General features: G+C 39.4%; 4 long non-coding RNA genes across 7 annotated transcripts in view; 3 read left to right on the plus strand and 1 right to left on the minus strand.

The window, feature by feature from the left end:
* LOC147155850 (uncharacterized) overlaps positions 1-11,603 on the minus strand; it is a 31,251-nt gene that overhangs the window by 849 nt on the left and 18,799 nt on the right. The window lies entirely within an intron of this gene.
* LOC147155851 (uncharacterized) lies at positions 696-2,134 on the plus strand. Of its 2 annotated transcripts, none has more exons than XR_015092020.1 (3): positions 696-780; positions 1,610-1,668; positions 1,747-2,134. It is a non-coding gene; the product is annotated as an uncharacterized LOC147155851 (long non-coding RNA). The 2 variants fall into 2 exon arrangements; XR_015092021.1 differs by having other exon boundaries at positions 737-780; positions 1,560-1,668.
* Positions 4,217-5,673, plus strand: LOC147155852 (uncharacterized). Of its 2 annotated transcripts, none has more exons than XR_015092010.1 (3): positions 4,217-4,322; positions 5,099-5,207; positions 5,286-5,673. It is a non-coding gene; the product is annotated as an uncharacterized LOC147155852 (long non-coding RNA). The 2 variants fall into 2 exon arrangements; XR_015092009.1 differs by having other exon boundaries at positions 4,225-4,322; positions 5,149-5,207.
* On the plus strand, positions 8,353-9,823 carry LOC147155853 (uncharacterized). Of its 2 annotated transcripts, none has more exons than XR_015092019.1 (3): positions 8,353-8,462; positions 9,249-9,357; positions 9,436-9,823. It is a non-coding gene; the product is annotated as an uncharacterized LOC147155853 (long non-coding RNA). The 2 variants fall into 2 exon arrangements; XR_015092018.1 differs by having other exon boundaries at positions 8,364-8,462; positions 9,299-9,357.

Here is an 11,603-nt window from a genome sequence, read left to right on the forward strand (position 1 = left end):
ACGAAGTGACAGTTTTAAGGCCTCGCCTCAACAAGGGTTGGGTGTACGTTAGGGTCACATTCTTTTATGATGATCACGACAGGTTGGGACGAAATATAAAATGCTGGTTGAGGACCAACACCGACGCAGACTCCATTCGAGTTCCACTCAGGGTATTGACATACATTTAAAAACTTTTTTTTCCACTTGCTGTTGACTGAAGATGACATCACCTGTGCTGAGGGTATAGGTAACGACCAATCACCTGTTTTCTGGGTTTGGTCAGCTAACTAAGTCATGATTGGTCATGACCGGTTTCCTCAGCACAGGTGACGTCATCTTCAGTCGACAGCAAGTGGCAAAATGAGTTTTTAAAGGTATTAATTGTTCATGAAAAATTTACTTATCACATTGATTATAGACCAAATATTATCTTCTTACTGTTGAAAATGGCTCAACGAGTCAAGTATCCCTTTAAGAAAAAGATGGTGGCCACTTGCAACGTTGCTATATTTAGTGTGATGTGAGTTACTTAATTGATCAATTAAAGAACAATTTGAACTGGCAAAAGTCCTCTCGTTCACGCACAAAGCATTGGCAAACGATTGACTTTAAAACAAAAAGAAATGCCAGTTTAAAGGCCTCGCCTCAACAAGGGTTGGGTGTACGTTAGGGTCACATTCTTTTATGATGATCACGACAGGTTGGGACAAAATATAAAATGCTGGTTGAGGACCAACACCGACGCAGACTCCATTCGAGTTCCACTCAGGGTATTGACAGCAGACTTGATTGAGCGTGGTGAGTACTTTTACTTTTTTCATATAACAATAATAATAATAATAATAAAAGGTTCGAACATCCTTCACACTCCTACAGTGCTTCCAACAACGTGTCATTTTTCATCACTTCAGAAATTCCAAGTAACAAATGACAAAATTGAGAAATAAGCTGAATTTCACTTTAGAATATTTTTCAGTTTTCTCTTCCGATCATTTGTACAGGAAACACTACTTTTGCTTATCAATCGATCAATCGATCAATCTTTATTTATATTCAGTGTTCTCTCATTTTCCACTGGGGTTAGGTGAAAAAAAAATACCCACAATAAATGAAATCCGTGAAGTAATTAGCTTTATGTTTTACTTTTATTTATTATAAATGTTTTAAGCTTCTAAAACCTCTTACCACACAATTTATACACTTTTCTCATCGAGTCATTTACATTTTCTCACATTTCACTCTTGTTTAAACATTCTCAAAGTGCAAACCTTCATAAATTTGATAAAATAGGTACATTGCCGTGTAACGGAAAATGCATGCAAAATTGCACTACAAAAAAATACGCGAAACAGCGAGGCTGCAAAAAGTGAACCACATTATAGCGAGGGAACACTGTAGCACCTTTCATACATTCAAATGCAATTAAAGGTGCTAAACAATTAAAACAGACCCACTTCCCCCCACCCCCCCCACCCCCCTGCCAGAGGACCTCTGGATCTGCAACGGTTGATACGATTAAAGCATTTTTCACACATTGCATCGTAGTTTTTGTAAAAGTTTCTCTCACTGACCTCCAGGACCGATAACTAAAACTTCTGTTTTGTCCTGGTTTGCTTCGTGACATCAGAGAACGGAGAGGCATAATGATGATGATCAAAACTTTGGTTTTTGCACTCCTACTTCTTGGTAAGTAATCTGCAGCAAATATTTCCATCTGGAGCTTGTTGTCGTCATGTATCTGTTCAATCTCCTCCGCTGATTAAGGAACCCTTCCAGGGGGAAGTCAACAACTTAGCGTCAATGGCATTGGTAGACGACTCCTCCAGACTACTGAGGAACCCGTATCCACCCCATCGCCACCAGAAAACGAAGCCACACAATCGACACCAGAACCCCCAACCAGCCAAATTTCTACAGATACTACAACCCACTCAGGACACAATTATTGCACCCCTTGCCCCCAACCAGGCACTATTTTAGAAAAGCTGTCTGAAGCACACAAATTGATTAAAATGGCAATGGATGCTATTGGTTGAAAGCAAACATTTCCAAATGATTAAGTGCAAACATATTGTACTTAAAAGTTGAAAACAATTGATTTGTACTTAAATGTACTGTACTTTAGAAAAAATAAAATTTGAAACCACTGCAACTTGCTACAGTTTGAACATTTAATTCAGCGTGTTACACTGTACAGCATTCTACTTCTCTGTTGTGTTGTTTTAGAAATTTGCTTTGATATATTGTCCATTTGTCTCTTCAATGTTTTGTGTCAAGGGGCTGAAGAGTACTGAACACAATTTTGTGATATAATGCACAAAGACAATAACGTTTTTCTTCTTCGTAAAAGGAATGCAATCAAACAAGAAGCATCTTGACTGAGGAACAAGGACCCGCAGTTAAATTATATTTTAGAACCGCCCAGTGGATTATGAAGTCAACATCCATGTTGTCCCCAAGTTTTTTTTTTTCTCACCGTCTTTTCTTCATGCAATGTAGTCAACCAGGAAGTGTGTGCATGAATAAAAACAAACAGACTGGCAAACACACAAAACCTAAAACTGAAAGGGTAATAACACTTGCAGAGAACTCCCACAATCGACTATAAAGTCCACTTTCACTCCTCTTCAATGAACGTAATCAACCAAAAAGCAACCTGACTGATCTATTAAAATCGATGAAAACACACATGCAAATAAACACCTGGAAGAGAAAAGGTGATAACACCTATAATTAGTCTAATCTGACAACTCACTTCAAGCTCCTACAATAAGAATAGAAAGTCCACTTTCACGCTGTCCTCAGGGTATTTTTCCCTGGGTCTTGTCCCCCCCCCAATTCCAAATGGGTCATGCAACAGAATCATTGACTGCTGTTGTAACTCTGAGCACACCAAACACAATACAGCAGGGATGGACTGGCCATCTGCCAAACTGGGCAGATGCCTGGTGGGCCGGCCTTTTTTGGGGCTGATGCAGTGCTTTTTTAAATTATTATTTAGAAACAAGAGACTGGCCCACAATTTAGAAAGAGCAATCCATTAATCCATTTCGAATATAGATAGCAAAATGACACATCAGTAAACATCAGTGGTAGAACCAGATGTGAGCAAGAGTCGGGCTGGGCCGGCGGGCCGAAGTCAAGATGCCAGGGCAGAATTTTTTTTTGCGCCAGTCCTGCAATACAACTGAGCTGTTAAATGCCTGATTTATTTTGTCTTCGTGTATGGGATCTGTCACAGATAAACAGTCTCTTAAAATTTGAGGAGGGAGGTACAGACGTCCGTCTCCCGATGCATTCAAACACCGCTGTCGGCATTTCATCTGGGGCATACTCACCGGCATAAACGCCGCCCACCTCATGAGGCTGACTATTTCTGGAGGATTTTCTTTCTTTCTCTTTCTCTTTCTGATCTTTAGAAAATTCCACAAAGATGGTGTCACATTGCTACATTGGTATGATGTTATGTTGGTCACTTCATTGATCAATTACAGACTGCAAGAACAACTTCAATTGGCAAAATTTATGTTGGTGACATTTTCGGTGACAATTGCATAATTAAGGCCTTGCCTCAATGTGGGTACTTCGCTACTGCACTTGGGTAATTTTTCTGGTAAAACAAAAGAGGGTGGAAAAAATGACACCAACCGTTTCAGAGAAGCAAGATACTTCCCAACCAAATGAAGAAGTTCATTCGGCTTATGGTTCGAGTTTTATGTGACCGGTTTGGAACAAAAGGCAAGATGACTCTCAACGCCATTTTGTTTTTGTGGCAATGGGAAGTCCCCAAATTCACTTCACCTAAAGCGAGTGCAGCCTCTGCAGTCAAAATGGCTATGTTGGACAGTTTTACATTTAAGTTATTCCAATTTTCGTCATCTTCAGTCGACAGCAAGTGGCAATATGAGTTTTTAAAGGTATTAATTGTTCATGAAAAATGAACTTATCACATTGATTATAGACCAAATATTATCTTCTTACTGTTGAAAATGGCTCAACGAGTCAAGTATCCCTTTAAGAAAAAGATGGTGGCCACTTGCAACGTTGCCATATTTCATGTGATGTGAGTCACTTAATTGATCAATTAAAGAACAATTTGAACTGGCAAAAGTCCTCTCGTTCACCACAAAGCATTGGCAAACGATTGTCTTTAAAACAAAAAGAAGTGACAGTTTAAAGGCCTCGCCTCAACAAGGGTTGGGTGTACGTTAGGGTCACATTCTTTTATGATGATCACGACAGGTTGGGACGAAATATAAAATGCTGGTTGAGGACCAACACCGACGCAGACTCCATTCGATTTCCACTCAGGGTATTGACAGCAGACTTGATTGAGCGTGGTGAGTACTTTTACTTTTTTCATATAACAACAATAATAATAATAATAAAAGGTTCGAACATCCTTCACACTCCTACAGTGCTTCCAACAACGTGTCATTTTTCATCACTTCAGAAATTCCAAGTAACAAATGACAAAATTGAGAAATAAGCTGAATTTCACTTTAGAATATTTTTCAGTTTTCTCTTCCGATCATTTGTACAGGAAACACTACTTTTGCTTATCAATCGATCAATCGATCAATCGATCAATCTTTATTTATATTCAGTGTTCTCTCATTTTCCACTGGGGTTAGGTGAAAAAAAAATACCCACAATAAATGAAATCCGTGAAGTAATTAGCTTTATGTTTTACTTTTATTATAAATGCTTTAAGCTTCTAAAACCTCTTACCACACAATTTATACACTTTTCTCATCGAGTCATTTACATTTTCTCACATTTCACTCTTGTTTAAACATTCTCAAAGTGCAAACCTTCATAATATTTGATAAAATAGGTACATTGCTGTGTAACAAAAAATGCATGCAAAATTGCACTACAAAAAAATACGCGAAACAGCGAGGCTGCAAAAAGTGAACCACATTATAGCGAGGGAACACTGTAGCACCTTTCATACATTCAAATGCAACTAAAGGTGCTAAACAATTAAAACAGACCCCCCCCCCCCCCCCCCCCCTGCCAGAGGACCTCAGGATCTGCGACGGTTGATACGATTAAAGCATTCTTCACACATTGCATCGTAGTTTTTGTAAAAGTTTCTCTCTCTGACCTCCAGGACCGATAACTAAAACTTCTGTTTTGTCCTGGTTTGCTTCGTGACATCAGAGAACGGAGAGGCATAATGATGATGATCAAAACTTTGGTTTTTGCACTCCTACTTCTTGGTAAGTAATCTGCAGCAAATATTTCCATCTGGAGCTTGTTGTCGTCATGTATCTGTTCAATCTCCTCCGCTGATTAAGGAACCCTTCCAGGGGGAAGTCAACAACTTAGCGTCAATGGCATTGGTAGACGACTCCTCCAGACTACTGAGGAACCCGTATCCACCCCATCGCCACCAGAAAACGAAGCCACACAATCGACACCAGAACCCCCAACCAGCCAAATTTCTACAGATACTACAACCCACTCAGGACACAATTATTGCACCCCTTGCCCCCAACCAGGCACTATTTTAGAAAAGCTGTCTGAAGCACACAAATTGATTAAAATGGCAATGGATGCTATTGGTTGAAAGCAAACATTTCCAAATGATTAAGTGCAAACATATTGTACTTAAAAGTTGAAAACAATTGATTTGTACTTAAATGTACTGTACTTTAGAAAAAATAAAATTTGAAACCACTGCAACTTGCTACAGTTTGAACATTTAATTCAGTGTGTTACACTGTACAACATTCTACTTCTCTGTTGTGTTGTTTTAGAAATTTGCTTTGATATATTGTCCATTTGTCTCTTCAATGTTTTGTGTCAAGGGGCTGAAGAGTACTGAACACAATTTTGTGATATAATGCACAAAGACAATAACGTTTTTCTTCTTCGTAAAAGGAATGCAATCAAACAAGAAGCATCTTGACTGAGGAACAAGGACCCGCAGTTAAATTATATTTTAGAACCGCCCAGTGGATTATGAAGTCAACATCCATGTTGTCCCCAAGTTTTTTTTTTTCTCACCGTCTTTTCTTCATGCAATGTAGTCAACCAGGAAGTGTGTGCATGAATAAAAACAAACAGACTGGCAAACACACAAAACCTAAAACTGAAAGGGTAATAACACTTGCAGAGAACTCCCACAATCGACTATAAAGTCCACTTTCACTCCTCTTCAATGAACGTAATCAACCAAAAAGCAACCTGACTGATCTATTAAAATCGATGAAAACACACATGCAAATAAACACCTGGAAGAGAAAAGGTGATAACACCTATAATTAGTCTAATCTGACAACTCACTTCAAGCTCCTACAATAAGAATAGAAAGTCCACTTTCACGCTGTCCTCAGGGTATTTTTCCCTGGGTCTTGTCCCCCCCCCAATTCCAAATGGGTCATGCAACAGAATCATTGACTGCTGTTGTGACTCTGAGCACACCAAACACAATACAGCAGGGATGGACTGGCCATCTGCCAAACTGGGCAGATGCCTGGTGGGCCGGCCTTTTTTGGGGCTGATGCAGTGCTTTTTTAAATTATTATTTAGAAACAAGAGACTGGCCCACAATTTAGAAAGAGCAATCCATTAATCCATTTCGAATATAGATAGCAAAATGAAACATCAGTAAACATCAGTGGTAGAACCAGATGTGAGCAAGAGTCGGGCTGGGCCGGCGGGCCGAAGTCAAGATGCCAGGGCAGAATTTTTTTTTGCGCCAGTCCTGCAATACAACTGAGCTGTTAAATGCCTGATTTATTTTGTCTTCGTGTATGGGATCTGTCACAGATAAACAGTCTCTTAAAATTTGAGGAGGGAGGTACAGACGTCCGTCTCCCGATGCATTCAAATACCGCTGTCGGCATTTCAGCCGGGGCATACTCACCGGCGTAAACGCCGCCCACCTCATGAGGCTGACTATTTCTGGAGGATTTTCTTTCTTTCTCTTTCTCTTTCTGATCTTTAGAAAATTCCACAAAGATGGTGTCACATTGCTACATTGGTATGATGTTATGTTGGTCACTTCATTGATCAATTACAGACTGCAAGAACAACTTCAATTGGCAAAATTTATGTTGGTGACATTTTCGGTGACAATTGCATAATTAAGGCCTTGCCTCAATGTGGGTGCTTCACTACTGCACTTGGGTAATTTTTCTGGTAAAACAAAAGAGGGTGGAAAAAATGACACCAACCGTTTCAGAGAAGCAAGATACTTCCCAACCAAATGAAGAAGTTCATTCGGCTTATGGTTCGAGTTTTTATGTGACCGGTTTGGAACAAAAGGCAAGATGACTCTCAACGCCATTTTGTTTTTGTGGCAATGGGAAGTCCCCAAATTCACTTCACCTAAAGCGAGTGCAGCCTCTGCAGTCAAAATGGCTATGTTGGACAGTTTTACATTTAAGTTATTCCAATTTTCGTCATCTTCAGTCGACAGCAAGTGGCAATATGAGTTTTTAAAGGTATTAATTGTTCATGAAAAATGAACTTATCACATTGATTATAGACCAAATATTATCTTCTTACTGTTGAAAATGGCTCAACGAGTCAAGTATCCCTTTAAGAAAAAGATGGTGGCCACTTGCAACGTTGCTATATTTAGTGTGATGTGAGTCACTTAATTGATCAATTAAAGAACAATTTGAACTGGCAAAAGTCCTCTCGTTCACCACAAAGCATTGGCAAACGATTGTCTTTAAAACAAAACGAAGTGACAGTTTTAAGGCCTCGCCTCAACAAGGGTTGGGTGTACGTTAGGGTCACATTCTTTTATGATGATCACGACAGGTTGGGACGAAATATAAAATGCTGGTTGAGGACCAACACCGACGCAGACTCCATTCGAGTTCCACTCAGGGTATTGACATACATTTAAAAACTTTTTTTTCCACTTGCTGTTGACTGAAGATGACATCACCTGTGCTGAGGGTATAGGTAACGACCAATCACCTGTTTTCTGGGTTTGGTCAGCTAACTAAGTCATGATTGGTCATGACCGGTTTCCTCAGCACAGGTGACGTCATCTTCAGTCGACAGCAAGTGGCAAAATGAGTTTTTAAAGGTATTAATTGTTCATGAAAAATTTACTTATCACATTGATTATAGACCAAATATTATCTTCTTACTGTTGAAAATGGCTCAACGAGTCAAGTATCCCTTTAAGAAAAAGATGGTGGCCACTTGCAACGTTGCTATATTTAGTGTGATGTGAGTTACTTAATTGATCAATTAAAGAACAATTTGAACTGGCAAAAGTCCTCTCGTTCACGCACAAAGCATTGGCAAACGATTGACTTTAAAACAAAAAGAAGTGACAGTTTAAAGGCCTCGCCTCAACAAGGGTTGGGTGTACGTTAGGGTCACATTCTTTTATGATGATCACGACAGGTTGGGACAAAATATAAAATGCTGGTTGAGGACCAACACCGACGCAGACTCCATTCGATTTCCACTCAGGGTATTGACAGCAGACTTGATTGAGCGTGGTGAGTACTTTTACTTTTTTCATATAACAACAATAATAATAATAATAAAAGGTTCGAACATCCTTCACACTCCTACAGTGCTTCCAACAACGTGTCATTTTTCATCACTTCAGAAATTCCAAGTAACAAATGACAAAATTGAGAAATAAGCTGAATTTCACTTTAGAATATTTTTCAGTTTTCTCTTCCGATCATTTGTACAGGAAACACTACTTTTGCTTATCAATCGATCAATCGATCAATCGATCAATCTTTATTTATATTCAGTGTTCTCTCATTTTCCACTGGGGTTAGGTGAAAAAAAAATACCCACAATAAATGAAATCCGTGAAGTAATTAGCTTTATGTTTTACTTTTATTTATTATAAATGTTTTAAGCTTCTAAAACCTCTTACCACACAATTTATACACTTTTCTCATCGAGTCATTTACATTTTCTCACATTTCACTCTTGTTTAAACATTCTCAAAGTGCAAACCTTCATAAATTTGATAAAATAGGTACATTGCCGTGTAACGGAAAATGCATGCAAAATTGCACTACAAAAAAATACGCGAAACAGCGAGGCTGCAAAAAGTGAACCACATTATAGCGAGGGAACACTGTAGCACCTTTCATACATTCAAATGCAATTAAAGGTGCTAAACAATTAAAACAGACCCACTTCCCCCCCCCCCCCCACCCCCCTGCCAGAGGACCTCTGGATCTGCAACGGTTGATACGATTAAAGCATTTTTCACACATTGCATCGTAGTTTTTGTAAAAGTTTCTCTCACTGACCTCCAGGACCGATAACTAAAACTTCTGTTTTGTCCTGGTTTGCTTCGTGACATCAGAGAACGGAGAGGCATAATGATGATGATCAAAACTTTGGTTTTTGCACTCCTACTTCTTGGTAAGTAATCTGCAGCAAATATTTCCATCTGGAGCTTGTTGTCGTCATGTATCTGTTCAATCTCCTCCGCTGATTAAGGAACCCTTCCAGGGGGAAGTCAACAACTTAGCGTCAATGGCATTGGTAGACGACTCCTCCAGACTACTGAGGAACCCGTATCCACCCCATCGCCACCAGAAAACGAAGCCACACAATCGACACCAGAACCCCCAACCAGCCAAATTTCTACAGATACTACAACCCACTCAGGACACAATTATTGCACCCCTTGCCCCCAACCAGGCACTATTTTAGAAAAGCTGTCTGAAGCACACAAATTGATTAAAATGGCAATGGATGCTATTAGTTGAAAGCAAACATTTCCAAATGATTAAGTGCAAATATATTGTACTTAAAAGTTGAAAACAATTGATTTGTACTTAAATGTACTGTACTTTAGAAAAAATAAAATTTGAAACCACTGCAACTTGCTACAGTTTGAACATTTAATTCAGCGTGTTACACTGTACAGCATTCTACTTCTCTGTTGTGTTGTTTTAGAAATTTGCTTTGATATATTGTCCATTTGTCTCTTCAATGTTTTGTGTCAAGGGGCTGAAGAGTACTGAACACAATTTTGTGATATAATGCACAAAGACAATAACGTTTTTCTTCTTCGTAAAAGGAATGCAATCAAACAAGAAGCATCTTGACTGAGGAACAAGGACCCGCAGTTAAATTATATTTTAGAACCGCCCAGTGGATTATGAAGTCAACATCCATGTTGTCCCCAAGTTTTTTTTTTTCTCACCGTCTTTTCTTCATGCAATGTAGTCAACCAGGAAGTGTGTGCATGAATAAAAACAAACAGACTGGCAAACACACAAAACCTAAAACTGAAAGGGTAATAACACTTGCAGAGAACTCCCACAATCGACTATAAAGTCCACTTTCACTCCTCTTCAATGAACGTAATCAACCAAAAAGCAACCTGACTGATCTATTAAAATCGATGAAAACACACATGCAAATAAACACCTGGAAGAGAAAAGGTGATAACACCTATAATTAGTCTAATCTGACAACTCACTTCAAGCTCCTACAATAAGAATAGAAAGTCCACTTTCACGCTGTCCTCAGGGTATTTTTCCCTGGGTCTTGTCCCCCCCCCAATTCCAAATGGGTCATGCAACAGAATCATTGACTGCTGTTGTGACTCTGAGCACACCAAACACAATACAGCAGGGATGGACTGGCCATCTGCCAAACTGGGCAGATGCCTGGTGGGCCGGCCTTTTTTGGGGCTGATGCAGTGCTTTTTTAAATTATTATTTAGAAACAAGAGACTGGCCCACAATTTAGAAAGAGCAATCCATTAATCCATTTCGAATATAGATAGCAAAATGAAACATCAGTAAACATCAGTGGTAGAACCAGATGTGAGCAAGAGTCGGGCTGGGCCGGCGGGCCGAAGTCAAGATGCCAGGGCAGAATTTTTTTTTGCGCCAGTCCTGCAATACAACTGAGCTGTTAAATGCCTGATTTATTTTGTCTTCGTGTATGGGATCTGTCACAGATAAACAGTCTCTTAAAATTTGAGGAGGGAGGTACAGACGTCCGTCTCCCGATGCATTCAAATACCGCTGTCGGCATTTCAGCCGGGGCATACTCACCGGCGTAAACGCCGCCCACCTCATGAGGCTGACTATTTCTGGAGGATTTTCTTTCTTTCTCTTTCTCTTTCTGATCTTTAGAAAATTCCACAAAGATGGTGTCACATTGCTACATTGGTATGATGTTATGTTGGTCACTTCATTGATCAATTACAGACTGCAAGAACAACTTCAATTGGCAAAATTTATGTTGGTGACATTTTCGGTGACAATTGCATAATTAAGGCCTTGCCTCAATGTGGGTGCTTCACTACTGCACTTGGGTAATTTTTCTGGTAAAACAAAAGAGGGTGGAAAAAATGACACCAACCGTTTCAGAGAAGCAAGATACTTCCCAACCAAATGAAGAAGTTCATTCGGCTTATGGTTCGAGTTTTTATGTGACCGGTTTGGAACAAAAGGCAAGATGACTCTCAACGCCATTTTGTTTTTGTGGCAATGGGAAGTCCCCAAATTCACTTCACCTAAAGCGAGTGCAGCCTCTGCAGTCAAAATGGCTATGTTGGACAGTTTTACATTTAAGTTATTCCAATTTTCGTCATCTTCAGTCGACAGCAAGTGGCAATATGAGTTTTTAAAGGTATTAATTGTTCA

Source organism: Leptonotus elevatus, chromosome 21 (genome assembly GCF_054856555.1).
Source record: "Leptonotus elevatus isolate MCC_2025b chromosome 21, RoL_Lele_1.0, whole genome shotgun sequence".
NCBI lineage: Eukaryota > Metazoa > Chordata > Actinopteri > Syngnathiformes > Syngnathidae > Leptonotus > Leptonotus elevatus.